A 15,479-nucleotide genomic window follows, 5' to 3' on the forward strand; every position below is an offset into this window, starting at 1 on the left:
TTCCCTACATCCTCAGCTTTGACCAACTGACTCCCCAAAGGTCTCCCCAATTCCCCTTTAAATGAGATGGACTTTCCTTTTTAGAATGTACTATAACCTCCTCTTAGGGAAATCCTGTCCATCTGCACAGGACAGCTCAGAACCCACCTCCTCCTTCCGGCCTTCCCACACCAGTCAATGGCAATTCTATCTGTCTTGTGATTCAGGCAAACACCCTGCAATCATCCTGGATTCTTTTCTCTCATACCCCATATTCAGTCCATCAGCAAACCCTGGTGGCTCTCCCTGGGGGGTCTGCCATATTCATCACCCCCCTGCACTGTGGCTGGTCCAAGCATGAAGCCTCCTCAGGGTTGATTATTTGGCATGATCACATACCACACTTTGTGGTCATTATTTTTACTACTTTGGGTCCTCTTTGAGGACAGAGACCAAGATTTCTATATCTCTGTATAATAACCCTACTGTCTCACGTCTGTACCAACTTACAGTCCACAAGCAATTTTATTCTCACATACGGGCCCCCACCATTTCACAGGTGAGGAAAGTGGCTCAGAGAGGTTACCTGCTATAGTCAAACGCACAGATCCCCCAGGTGACAGGGCAGGCCTTTGGGTTCCAAGTCCACTGCCTTGTACCCTGGAGTGGGCACTCATTAAATGGTCACTGAAAATGTGTCTTTACTTTTTCTAAACAAGAGTAGAGAAAGATGGGAGACTCCATAATGTGAGAAGACTTGAACCCTACTTCTATTTAGGTATATGTTTTCAAAGTGTTCACCAGGGCAATTTATTAATTTAATTAACATGGTGACCAATCAAGATACTATCCAGAGTTTTGTTTGCCTTTTTATAGACTCCTCAAAAGGAACTGAAGAATTGTTTTCACCCAGGAGTATTCATAATAGACCCAAACTGAAAACAATGCAAATTTTCATTAACAGGAGAACAGATAAATAAATGATAGTATAGTCACACAGTGGAAACCTACAAAGAAATAATAATAAATATAAATGAAATACTGCTACATACAACAGCATGGATGAATCATACACACGATGTTGAGTGAAAAAAAAGAGAGAGACACAAAGGAATACATACAGTATGATTCCATTTACACCAAGTCCAAGAACAGGAAAAACAAACACTGATGACAGATGTCAAAATAGTGGTTACCTCTGGATGGATGGGGAGGGTTACTCTCAATTATGAAAGGATACAAGGGAGCTCTGTGAGGTGCTGGGAATATCCCGTAACAACATTCAGCAGGCTAAGGCCATGAGTCAAATCTGACCCTCTGCCTGATTCGGTCAATGACGTTTTCTTGGGACATAGCCAAGCCTACTTATTTACATGTGGACCTGGCTGCTTGTGCCCCGCAAGGGCAGAGTTGAGTATTGCAAACAACAACTACTTTGCCTGCAAAGTCTAAATTATTACTGCTTGGCCCTCTACAGAAGAAGTCTGCTGACTTCAGTTGCATACCATGATCTGAGTAGTGGTTACATGCACGTTCATGTATGAAAAATGTCATCAAGCTATTTGCTGTCAATGACTACCCTAAACACTAAAGAAGGAAAGGAAGGGCAGGAAGGAGGGAGAAGGGAAACTTTAAAAATACAGAAATACGTCCTGGAAGAAGTCACTTGTAAAGGTCATGCCATGCATCACACCGATGGATGGGAAGAGATACAACCACGTTGTGAGCGAGAGCTGTGTCTCGAGCTGCCAGGAAGGGGGAGTCATGTTATTTTCCAAATGGACTAATTCAAGCAAGGCGTCGCAACCTTTTGTGGGGTCACAGACACTCTTGTGGTGCAACCTGAACTTGAATCCTTGCCCTCCTACCTTTTTCAATGTGCAACTTTAAACAAGTAACTTACTATCTCCAGCCCTCAATTTCTTCATCTGTAAAATGAATATAATAATAATCCCTACCTCAGTGGGTTATTATGAGAGTCAAAGGGCATCAGGGTGTGTTAAGTGCTTAGAACAGTAGCTGGAAAAACATCTCAGTACTATTGATTAGCGAATATCACAGAAACTATGAAGGCTCTCGCCAGAAAAATAAGCTCACTCACATGCGCAGACTTTGACACAGAATAACTGGGGGGTCAGGACTGTCCTGTAAGCCCACAGTGGCCCTAGTTCTTGCTGTTAAGGCATCACAAAGGCATGGACTGGCTCCAAAGCCCTGAGGATGCTCAGGGCTGGCATAGAGCAGCCCCGCTCTCATCGCAGATGACAATCAACAGCCCTGAGGGGGCCTCTGCCCACCTGGTGTCAAACCGACATCTAATTGTACCAGCTTCCACACTAACTTGCCAGGTGATGGGATCCAGGGAGAACTGCAGGGAAAGCAGTGAGTGGCACCTGCAGTGGGACAAAGCCTGTCCTCCACCTGGAGCCGTGCCTGAGTGTATGGAGATGCAGACAGTGGAGCCTGCGGCAGCAAGGCTAAGACAGAGCAGCTGGGATAATGGCTCATCAAATTCATTCATCTCCACCACCTTCGGGGACCATTTGTCATTTGCTGGAGCACAGCTGGCCTCCCCGGAGGTACCTTGTTTGTAAGAACAGGGGGCAGTCATGTGCCAGACAGCTGGAGAGGCCCCCACTCCACCAGACAGATGTGGTGATGCCTTCCTTGGTGTGGGAGCAGAGACTTTCTCTACATCCAGCATGGAGAAGGTGTGAGCAGGTGCCTGCCAGTGTGATGTTCCCTGGCACTGCGGGGAATCACGTGAGGAGTAGGGCCAACCAGCTGCTCCCTGCAGCCAGGACTCTCTGGCATCTGGCTGAGGGCCCTGCATCAGGTGCCATGAAAGGACTGAGAATAGGACACACTGCTGTCCAACTGCAGGGATTACGTAGAGGGAAGCTTTGTGATTTGTCTGTGAAGGACAAGAGGGTCTCTTACCTTCTGTTTCTCCAGCAGGAAGACAACCTAGATTCCTTAGTGTTTTCTAACACTTTCTTCATATGTGAGCAGTAAGAATCAGACCCCCTTACTATCTCAGGACCTTTATTTCTAAGTAGGGATTATCTTACTTGGTCTATCTGGGTTTGTGGGTTCTCGTAAGAGTCATTGACAGCTGATGGACCTGCTTCCAAATCCACTCAAGTTGTCAGAATTTCCTGGCAGCCACACAACGAGGCTGTTGGCCAAAGGCCACCCTCAGCTCCTAGAGGCCTCCTGCAGTTCCTTGTCTCATGGCCCTTTCCATAGGCTGTGTCACACCACATGGAAACTTGCTCCTTGAAAACCAGCAAAGGAGAAAAGAGCAAGTCTATTAGCAAGGCAGAGCCAATATAATGCAACATCATGGGAGGGACATTCCATCACTTTGCTGTATTCCATTGGTTAGAAGTCAGTTTCTACCCATGTGCAAAGGGAGATGATTATACAAAGGTGTGACTCCTAAGAGGCAGGAATCACAGAGCCACCTGAAAGTCTGTTCAATCCCAGAGAACAAAAAGAGGTGCCAATCTGAGGATATAGAGGGATCAAGAGGAAGTGATCAGATGTTAGGGATCTTGAGATCCAGAAGAAGAAAAAATCAATGCATACTGGTATTACTGAACTTTACCTTGAAGCATAGACTAGGGAAAAAAAAATAAATAAATATATATATATATATATATATGCATAGAGCTCTTAGAGTTTGCATTGCAATCTCATATGTCATTTAATATTCCTGCACATCCTGCAGTGGAACTTCATTGGACAGGAGAAAAAAGCTTAGATTCTGAGAGGTTAAGTACCTCTCCCAGGGTCACCAGCTGATAGATGACTAAGCCAGAATTGTTCTGCAGGACTTCTAATCCCAAAGTTGAAAAGGTGGAGGAGCTGAGAGTGGCATCAACAGGAAAGATGGAATAAGGACCTTCGAAAATCCTCTCTTTAGTAAAAGCAGTAAGAACACTGGCAAAAAATAAAAATAAACTTATAAGAACTCTGAAAATGAATCAAAGTCTTGGAACAATGTAGAGAGTGTTTATTCAATAAAAATGTTTGAATCTTGGTAAGAACAGAGAACTTTATGGTGTTTTAACTTGTTCTATACCCATCTCCTCTACCCAGCTCCACGGTAGCCTTGAAAACTAACAGCCACGATTACAGGGAAAGCCAGCAACCTAGAGTCCACTGCAGGGCAATACTCCTCAGACTGATCTACAAAATCTAGGTAATCACTGTCAAAATCCCAACTGACTTTTTTTTTGCAAATATTAACAAACTGATCCTAAAATTCTCATGGAAATGCAAAGCAGCCAGAATAACCAAAACAATCTTGAAAAAGAACAAAGTTGAAGGACCCACACTTCGCAATTTCAAAACTTACTATAAAGCTACAGGAATCAAGACTATGCGGTTCTAGCATAAGGATAGACATATAGATGGAATAGAAGTGAGATTCCAAAAATAATTCCTTGTATTTATGATCGATTTTCAACAAGGATGCCAAGACAATTCAATGGGAAAAGAACAGTCTTTTCAACAAATGGTACTGAGACAAGGGAATATCCACATGCAAAAGAGTGAAGTTGGATCTCTACCTCACAACATATAAAAATACTAATGCAAAATGGATCAAAGACCTTAGAGTAAAAAGTAAATCTCTTAAGAAGAAACCTTAAGCGTAGATCTTGTGACTTTGGTTTAGGCAATGGTTTCTTAGATATAACCAAAAAAAGCACATACAACAAAAGAAAAAAGAAAAATTGAACTTCACCAAAATTAAAAACTTTTGTGCTAGGATACTGTCAAGAAAGTAGAAAGACAACCTACAGAATGGGAGAAAATATTTGTAAATCATATGTCTGAGAAGGGACTTGTATTCATAATATATGACGAACTCTTAGAACTCAATTATATAAAAACAAAGAACCCAATTTTTTTAAGGGGCAAAGGATTTGAGTAGGCATATAAGCAAGTGGCCAATAAGTACATGAAATGATGCTCAACACCATGAGTCATTAGGGAAATGCAAATCAAAACCGCAATGAGATACAACTTTGTACCCTCTAGGATAGCTATAATAATATATTTTTTAAAAAAACTAGATAATAACAAGTTATGGAAAGAATGTGGAGAAACTAGAACCCTCACACACTGCTGTGGAAGACTGTTTGGCAGTTCCTCAAATGGTTAAAGATAAAGTTACCATAAAACCCAACAATTCTACTCTTAGATATATACTCAAGAGAACTGAAAATATATGTCCACACAAAAACTTTTATACAAATGTTTGCAGGAGCATAATAGATAATAGCTAAAAAGTAGAAACAAACTAAATATCCATGAGTTGATGAGTGGATAAATAAAACTTGGGATCTTCAGACAATGGAATATTGTTGAGCCATATAAATGAATTAAGTACTGATACATTCTACAACGTGGATGAACCTTGAAAACATTATGCTAAGTGAAAAAAGCCAGACCCAAAAGGCTACATGTTGTGTCACTCCATTTATATAAAATGCCCAAGATAGGTGAATCCATAGACATAAAATTAATTAGTAGTTGCCATGGGCTGAGGGAAGGGAAGAATGGAAAGTGACTGCTAATGAGTACAAGGTTTCCTTTTGGGATGATGAAAGTGTTCGGGAATCAGGTAGTGATGAAGGTTGCACAACTTTGGTATTGTACTGAAAACTACCATATTGAGCAGTTTTTAAAGGCTGAATTTTAGGGTATGTAAATTAGATCTCTGGGACTTCCCTGGCGGTCCAGTCGTTAGGACCCCACACTTCCACTGCAGAGGGCAAAGGTTGGGGAACTAAGATCCTGCAGGCCACGTGACACAGCCAAAAATAAAATAAGATTAAAAAATGAATTATGTCTCAATTAAAAAAAAAAGATTGCTGAACTAATGAATGAGAAAGGAACCTGAAGTGTGAGAAATACACAATCATACAAATCCACGTGCTCACTATTAATCTTAGGATCTTTTGTGAGATTGCTAATGAAATATTTGCCTGGATAGCCTGTAAGCATACAAAACACTATCCACAAATGCTTAGAGCATCTTAAACAGTATGTCTGAATGAGATGGGAGGAAAGACATCTCTAATTTTGAAAAGCTACTCAAGAATCACATACATTTCTACTCTAATTTGAAAAGATACATGTACCCCAATGTTCATAGAAGCACTATTTACAATAGCCAAGACATGGAAGCAGCCTAAGTGTCCGCTGACAGATGAATGAATCAAGCAGATGTGGTACATATACACAATGGAATATTACTCAGCCATAAAAAAGAATGAAACAGTGCCACTTGCAGCAACATGGTTTGATCTAGAGATTATCATACAAAATGAAGTCAAACAGAGAAAGACAAATATGTGATATCAGTTACATGTGGAATCTGAAATATGATACAAATGAGCTTATTATAAAACAGAAACAGACTCATAGACATAGGAAACAAACTTATGGTTGCCAAGGGGGAAAGAGGGGTGAGGATAAATTAGGAATTTGTGATTAACAGATACACACCACTATATATAAAATAGATAAACAACAAGGACCTACTGTATAGCATAGGAAACTATATTCAACATCTTGTAATAACCTATAATGGAAAAGACTCTGAAAAAGAACATATATATTTAGTGGTATATATATATATATATATATATATATATATATATATATATATATATATAAAAATAACTGAATCCACTTTGCTGACACCTGAAACACTGTAAATCAACTATACTCCAGTTGAAAAAAGAATCCCATACATTTCTGGTTGGAGTATAAAATGGTACAATCACTGTTTTGCAGATTCTTACAAAATTCAACAATTTCATTCTTAAATATTTACTGAAGGGCAATGAAGGGATGTGGCCACAAAAAGACTTGTACAAGAATGTTCATAAAAGCCTTAGAAAAACAACTCCAATCTGGAAGTAATCCAAATATCCATCAACAGGAGAACAGATAAAGACACTGGTATAGTCATGCAATGGAACACCATTCAGCAATAAAAAATGAATGTCTCTCACAATGATAAAATTGAATTTCATCAACATTACATTCAGCAAAAGAAGCCAGACCCAAGATAGGCTACACTGTAGGGGAGGAAGCTAAATTAATTTACTGTGAGAGAAGTCAGAAAGTGCTGGTCTCCAGGGGAGAAGAGAATTGACTGGAAAGAAGCATAAGATAACGTTCTAGAGTGACAAAGAGGTTCTTTATCTTACTTTGGCTGGTGGTAATGTGATTGGATACAATAAACCCAGCTCATCAACTGAATACTTATGATTTAATGCATTTTATTATATGTAATTTATATCTCAAAACAAAAATGTTACATGAATTACACATTATATATCATTATATACAGTTAAAATTTTTTTAACTGTATTCTGATGTGCAGTCACATTTAGGGAACACTGATTTCCTCTAACAACTCATTTTTCCCTTAAGTTTCAGGAATAGCCTGAATAGCAATTTCTATTCACCAACATTTCTTGGTCCTTCCAAGGCTATAGTGATAGGCTCTCAACAGGATCAACCTTGACTGCCTAAGGAAGCAGTGGTTTATCTATTTATTTTTTTGGAAGCATTGTTTTGAAGGGGAAGCTGGGATACAGTGAGAGAGTGGCATGGACATATATACGCTACCAAATGTAAAATGGATAGCTAGCGGGAAGCAGCCGCATAGCACAGGGAGATCAGCTCGGTGCTTTGTGACCACCTAGAGGGGTGGGATAGGGAGGGTGGGAGGGAGACGCAAGAGGGAGGGGATATGGGGATATAAGTATACATACAGCTGATTCACTTTGTTATACAGCAGAAACTAACACACCATTGTAAAGAGATTATACTCCAATAAAGATGTTTAAAAAAAAAAGAATTAAGCTGTACATTAATCTATTTTATGATTACCAATCCAGCTTTCTTCTGAGCCTTTCATTTCAATCAGCTGTCTCCTCAGGCCAGAGCCTGGCTAAATTCTGTGCCTATGCTATTTCTCTAAAGTTCCTCGTGCAGACGGAATATAGTTGCAAGACGTGATTGATGTTTTAGGGCGTACACTGTCACAGGCTGTTTTCTGACTACTGGAGGTGCACTTGGAGTGGAACATGAGGTTTATGTTTACAAGGTTGGCAAAAGAGATCTTCAAAGTGTCTCAGCCAAAGCTGCTGGTCACAGTTATTTTATGGGGAAGTTGGTGGTACTATCTGTGTACAGAAACTTCCACCTACATCAGAAAGTCCTACATCTCCTGCAAGAGACACCTTTGCCAGCAGAGGCTCGCAGACAACCCCCCAGCCCTCAGAGCTACCCTGCGAGGGGGAAAGATCGAATAAGCACTGGAGATAAAACACATCCCAGAGAGCACGTGGACTCTGCACCCAGGGAATTCAAAACCAGCTCCAGGGCTCAACGTGACACCTTTGACCAAAGAACACTGAACAACTGGAGTGCAGGACCCCTAAGTCTATAGATTCAACAGTCCCTTGAAATGTGAATGCGGCACTTGCTAACCCCTGAAGCCATCAACCAGGCATACTCACTCTTAGTTTTCCCTATGTTAAAAAAATAAAAATGAAAATGAAAACAGGATTGAGTATGAGCCCTTGGTAGTACAATACAACAGCCTGTGAGTGATGTCCTTGAATACAGTTTGGAAGGATGGTGGTCAACTCATTGTATTTTCTAATAAAAATATTAATAACTTTATTGAGGGCATGCTACATGGCAGGTATTGTTCTGAGAGCGTTAAATACAGGAAATCATTTATTTCCTCCAAACAACCCTATGAGTTCAGTATCAACATCATCGACATTCTGGAGTTGAGAAAACTAAGGCCGGCTGTGGAAGTCAGTGATTCCCAAGGTCAGGCAGCTAGTAAGGGTCTGAGCGGCGTTTTGAGTGGTGTCGGTCTAACAAATTTGGCTGCAAGTTGAAATGACCTGAGAAGCTTTTAAAAATTCTGATGCGGGCTTACCTGGTGGCACAGTGGTTGGGAGTCCGCCTGCCGATGCAGGGGACACGGGTTCGTGCCCCGGCCCGGGAGGATCCCACGTGCCGCGGAGCGGCTGGGCCCGTGAGCCATGGCCGCTGAGCCTGCGCGTCCGGAGCCTGTGCTCCGCCACGGGAGAGGCCACAGCAGTGAGAGGCCCGCGTACCGCAAAAAAAAAAAAAAAATTCCGAAGCACGGGAACGACTCCCAGAAATTCTGATTTAGCTGGTCGAGGGGGCAGCCTGGGCATCTTCATTTTTGAAATCTCGCCATGCAATTCTAATGAACAACCAGGGTCAAGAACCACTGGTCTGGAGACCGCACAGTTCGTGGCTCTGGTCTGCTCCCTTCTCTGAATCATTGCCTCAAATTCTTCCACAGCGTGTCTTCCTAACCCAGGATTTGCAGACACCCAGGCTACAAACGCTTCCAAAACTGGGTATTTGGGCATGTACAAATTTTCTCAGTAAGATCATTTCATCAGATTCTCTGTAATAACCTTGACTCAAAAAACGGTAAAGAACCATTCCGAAGGAAAGTAAAAATCACAATGTATTGTAGCAGATGCCTCAGTGAATATTTAATTTGTTTGGGTTTTTAAAAAATTTATCTACTTTAGTAGCAGAGGAGCCAGAAAATCACTTAGTTTTCAGGAGAAAAATCACAGTAGAAACACAAAAATGTCCTTTTCCCTGAAGAAGGCAGTAGAACCGGGGTAGGTAGAATGTGGTCTAGGAAAAGGGGTAAAATGAGAGTTTAGTGCACTTGAGGGAAGAGAAGCCGTCATTCCCAAGAAGAAGTGGAGTCAAGAGGCTACAGGTCGTGGTGGGTTGACAACCAATCCACCTGCTGGCTTCCTAGGGTCCTCGTTATATTTAGAACTGATAAGCTCAGACTTTAAAACCAAAAAAGAGCATGCGTGGTGCAGCTGGCCCTGATAGGGTAGGTGTCCCCACCCAGATCCCCTTGCAGCTTGAACCAGCCTCGTCCCCCAGGCTGAAAAATTCTAAAAAGAGAAATAGTGCCGACCTGGTGTAACGGGGTGTTATCAAAGGATACCAACAGGCAGGATACAGAGACAGAGACCATGAAACACCTCAGGTCTTTTGGAGGGTCCATAAGGAAAATAAAATAGTTTTATTTGCCGATAACTGCCAACTGCCACTTTGCAGGCTGCCTGTCAATCAGCCTCTTACCCAAGGAAAGAGAAACAAAGAGGACGATGAGTTTTCCCGTGAATTTTCTTATTTGTAAGAGAATAAGAATGAAGAGCATCCTTTCAGCATAAGATAAATCCGAAATCAAATATCTTCTCTGCCACTGACAAGTGATGTTCCTTTGCAAAAGATTCTTAGACTCTCTGATTTCTCATCTGGTAAATGGGGATAATAATGTTATTTGCTTCCTAAGGTTGTTAGGAACACAAATGAGGCATGTATCTGAGTGTTGACAGTGTCCAGCACACAGCAAGCCCTCAGCACAGGCTGGCTGTCATTATGGAAAGGTGTCTGATGAGGAACACAGTTGGTACTCAGTAAATGTTTGCTTCCTTTACTTCTTTTCTTTCTTCCCTTCCCTTCCTGCAGTAGATTAAAATGGCTGCAATATCTTTGCAGCTCTTCCCACTAAATGATGGAGTCTATTCCTTCACAACTTGACTCTAGGCTTGCCTTTGACTTGCTTTGATGTCACGCAACTTCTGAGTTTAAGCCTCCAGTGGTCTTTCGGCATCTATTCTTGCCACTTGGATGCTGCTGGCATGTGAAGAAAGCTGAGATGGGCTGCTGGAGATGTGTGACCAACTGCAAGCCAGAACCAGCATGCCCAACATGTTAGGGAGAGCAGCCTAGACCGTCCAGCCCCAGATGCGCCTCCAGATGACTGCAGCCACACAGTGACCTCAACCAAGACCAGCAGAAGAACCATCTGAATGTGCCTAGTCTAGATGGCTGACACACAGAACCAGGAACAAACATAGTATTTGTTGTTTTAAGCCACTAAATTTGGGGGTGGTTTTTTACACAGCCATAGATAACTGATACATCGTCCTCATTTCTTGTTCAATACCAGTGAGTCTCCAGATAATTCAAATTCATTAGAAATAGTTGAAAGCTAAGGGTTAGGGGATGATGGGAGAAGCCAGAATTTTCTAACAGCATTTTCTGACTCAAATGCTTTCTTTTTTCTTTTTTTTTTTTTTTTCTGTACGTGGGCTTCTCACTGTTGTTCTCCCGTTGTGGAGCACAGGCTCCGGACACGCAGGCTCAGCGGCCATGGCTCATGGGCCCAGCCGCTCCGCGGCATGTGGGATCCTCCCGGACCGGGTCACGAACCCGTGTCCCCTGCATCGGCAGGCAGACTCCCAACCACTGCACCACCAGGGAGGCCCTCAAATGCTTTCTGGCAGTTGCAATAGGGCTGCTTCCTCTGGAGCAATAGATGGATGTGTTTGCTTGGTTGTCTTAAGGAAGCTCAGTAACTTCCATCAATATCTCTGCAATTTCCCATTAGCCCAGTTGAAAAACAAACTGCAGAATTGAATGGAAAAAAATCAATCTAACTGCACTATATAGACATAACCTATAGATAACAGCAGCAGTTTAAAGAAAAAATACCAAAGTATCTCTTAGCATCATAGAAAATGTGTACTGTGAAATTTTTATGTTAACCAATTAAAAACTCAAGCCCACTTAAGTCTATATCACTCAGTTGCCTGATCAGGAATAAACAGTCTCATTTATCAAGGACTTTGTATCAGGTACTATTTAAATGTTTCATATATGATTAGTCATCCGAACTAACCATAAGATGGACGCACTGTTTTGTCCATTTCGCAGATTAGAAATGCCTCATTTAACAACTTCCCAAGCTCTCACAGTGAATCACTGGCTTAAGTAAAATACAAACTATCAGATTCTTTAATGAGAGCTTTCGACCTTCCCTAAATGCATTGACCTTAAGGTTCAGAATTGAGGTTTTGAAGTTACCAAACAATAAATAATAATTTAAAAAAAGATATTCAGCCTATACCCTCCATAGAAGGGCTTGGAAACATACTCAATGGCAACCCTTCTATCTCTATCTTTCTGTTAAACACCCAAGCCTAGAGACATCACTATACAAACTTCCCTATAGGACAGGTTGCTGGTAAGGTCTCTGCCTCTAACGCTCCTGACCTGCTGGGATGTGAAGAAAGATTTTCTCACAAAAGAGTCAGCAAGCTCCCAGGAGATCCATTCTCCAAAATGAGTCCCAAATCTACCCAGCTGATGTCCCTGGCAACTCTGAGTAGATGATTTTACTGGTTCTTTAAGGATTTCAGGGCCTCACTTCCAGAAAAAGTATTTCTTGATCTTGACTGAACATTAGAATTACCTGGGGATTCAACTGACTCATTTTTTTTTTTTTTTTTTTTTTTACAATTCCTAATTAACCTGTTCAACTCTCCACTCCTGGTAATGTCCTAGGTCATGGTCAGGCTAAGGCTTGGTTGCCCACTATAGAGAACCCACACTTGGTGTAATAAGCTCTATCCTTGGAGGTGAGGGGGACATGTGGCAGAAAACATGGCTATTCTTATAGAAATGCTGTGTCTGGGGAAAGATGCACGTTTTCCTTAGGAGTAACTAAGGACTTACCCGGCAGCATGCTGCACAAGACTAAAGAAGGTCCATCTCCCTACACCTTGGCCTGCAGCCATATATAACACGTTCCTGGTCTGAAGAACTAGAAGGGCCGTATTCTGTTAAGGGACCTGGAATTCATGACTCCCACTAAGAAATGATGGCCATTCTTCAGACTATATGCGGAAAATTCTGTCGGCATCTGGCTCTAAGTTGATCTCCTGGCATGGATCCTCAACCTACAGGAACACTTTGCTCTAGACCAAACACATGCTCTACATTTAGCCAGTCCCTAGACCAGAAAAATAAAGCCTCACAGTTGTACAAGCACCAGTACAACTGGGAAAGCCTCCAAATACCTCATACATCTTTATTCATCATACTAGACACCTCAGCTCTAGTTAAGGGACACTAATCTCAGTGAAGACCCACTGCCCTACAGTCACTGTCCTTGTTCAAGACTCTCCATCCGGTGTCCTAACATATCTAATGCCTGAGATTTTGGATGGTACATGGTATTTCATGGCCATTTGTGAAATCATAAACCAGAGTGTTTTCTGTCTGTCACCCTGTCACACAGTGCCAACAACAGACTATACACTTCATAAATATTTATGGAAATAAATACTATTGAATGACCACACCACTGGCCTCTCCACAAGCCACAATTATGCTGCCATCAGCAAGGTACTGAACACAGGCACGGCAATAGCCCCAGATGCTTGGTAGGAGCAGCTGCCTATCAGGCTCAGTCCTCCGCAGATCCCTAGATGAAATTATCTCAGACCGTGAGCCCCTAATTCATATTATAATTTCACAAACCATTTTATTTTTCAAAGTCCAATACCAACCCCACCTCCCTCTCTTTACAGAGAAAGCGAAAGAATAAATCACACCTTAGAATGTCCTTCCACGAGTATTACCACTCACCATGGAATAGTCATGCCACCCCCTTGAGACAACCACTTACCAGCTTATACTTCTGGTCCTCCCAATACAGATCAGTCATTTTGTATAGATTTTCCCAGTCTATGAGGTTCCACCTTCTCCACTTGAAAAAGGTATTCGGAGATGCAAAGGACATTTCCCAAGACCACCCTGCTGATCTGCAGCAGGATCCAATCTAGAAATAAGGTCTTTTGGCTCCTGGGCCAGTGATCCTTTTGCCGACATCATAATTAATGATCGCTTGGAGAGTGATAAAATTTAAGGGGGCAAAAAGCCACACATAAGGTGGATTCAGTTGTTATTTCCCCTCTATTCTAGAAGAATATTATTAACTATTAGCTCTCCTAACTAGCAAGAAAGTGAACCATCTCATAATTGTGTCTCTTGTATAAAGGAGAAAAGAACGCCAATTCAATATCTAGCTTGAATACAGGAGAATAAACAAGTCCAATATAGAAGTGATCCATTTCATCAAGGAGATTCACCATGGACCTTTTTCCTCCTATTTCATTGGCAAATTAAAAGAGCTAATATTTATTGAGTGCCAACGATGTGCCTGTTTTAGTTATATGTACTCATTTTATCCAATGAGTTATCCAAAATAATCAATGGAGTGAATGCTATCATTACCTCAATCTTGTATATGAGGAAACTGAGGTATGGCATAGATTGCTTAACTAATTAAAGCCATGCTGCAAATCAGTAGTAAAAATTAGATTCAAACTCAGGATATCTGGGTCCAGGGTGGTGTCCTATGCTGATACTGCCTCATCATGTTATAGGCAATATTAAAGTCAACACAGATGAGTTTGTGGAAACGAGATATATTGTTTCCCCTGCATGCATCATGTTCTGGCAACATAGTGAAATATGAGATTTCCAAAGTCTCATAGCCTTAAGACATGAATCAGAGTGGCTTCCATCTGACAGAGCAGATTGCACTGTCATCCAGAAATATAGTCTATAACAGGTTTCCTGGAGGACAGGATAGAAACCACAGATGCCCCCATTCTCTTCCTGCTGCCCACTTGGGATAAATTCAGCTGGTGCCATCTTGTCCTGAGAACTTTTCCAGCTTGGACTTGGACTGGGTGCCTACTCACAGAATCAGTCCTAGACACTACCAGACACACACAGGCCTTCCCATTATTCATTCCTTGTCACTCTTTTGTTTGTTTGTTTTGTTTTTTGGGTTTTTTTTGTGGTACGCGGGCCTCCCACTGCTGTGGCCTCCCCCATTGCGGAGCACTGGCTCTGGACGCGCAGGCTGCTGCTCTGCGGCACGTGGGATCCTCCCAGACCGGGGCACGAACCCGCGTCCCCTGCATCGGCAGGTGAACTCTCAACCACTGCGCCACCAGGGAAGCCCCATTCCTTGTCACTTTTAAGCTTCACAGCTAAAGCCATTGTTAATTCTTTTATTGGTTGTTAAATATATTGGTGACAAAGCCAAGAGAAAAAAGGCATCTTTCTGAAGGGCAATCCTATAGAATAAACTGGGGATTACCTTGAGAAATCATGGTTTAAGCATAGTGCCATAGATCGAAAAAGTGGTCACAATCTTGCAATTCCTCCAGTCAAGAGGTGGAGGCTATTTCTCCACCCCTTTAACCTTGGTTGTCCATGTGACATGTTTTAGAAAAATGGAGCATTAGCAAATGTGATACAAAAATGAAGAGTAAAGAGTATAAATTGAGGCTTGTCTTCTCTGGTTGCAACCTTGAGACCATCATGTAAGTGAGCCCTAGCTAGCCTGATGAAAATAAAGAATCACACAGAGGAAAACCTAGCCACCCCAGCCAATAGCCACCAAACCATCAGACATGTGCGTGATGCCAACTGACATCAATCAGCTGTCAGAAGACCCACCAGCTGACCACAGATGCATGATGGCGTCCAGCAGAGACCAGACCAGCTGGCCCATCCAA

The sequence above is a fragment of the Lipotes vexillifer genome, unplaced genomic scaffold (genome assembly GCF_000442215.2).
Source record: "Lipotes vexillifer unplaced genomic scaffold, Lipotes_vexillifer_v1.1 scaffold670, whole genome shotgun sequence".
Classification (NCBI taxonomy): Eukaryota; Metazoa; Chordata; class Mammalia; order Artiodactyla; family Lipotidae; genus Lipotes; species Lipotes vexillifer.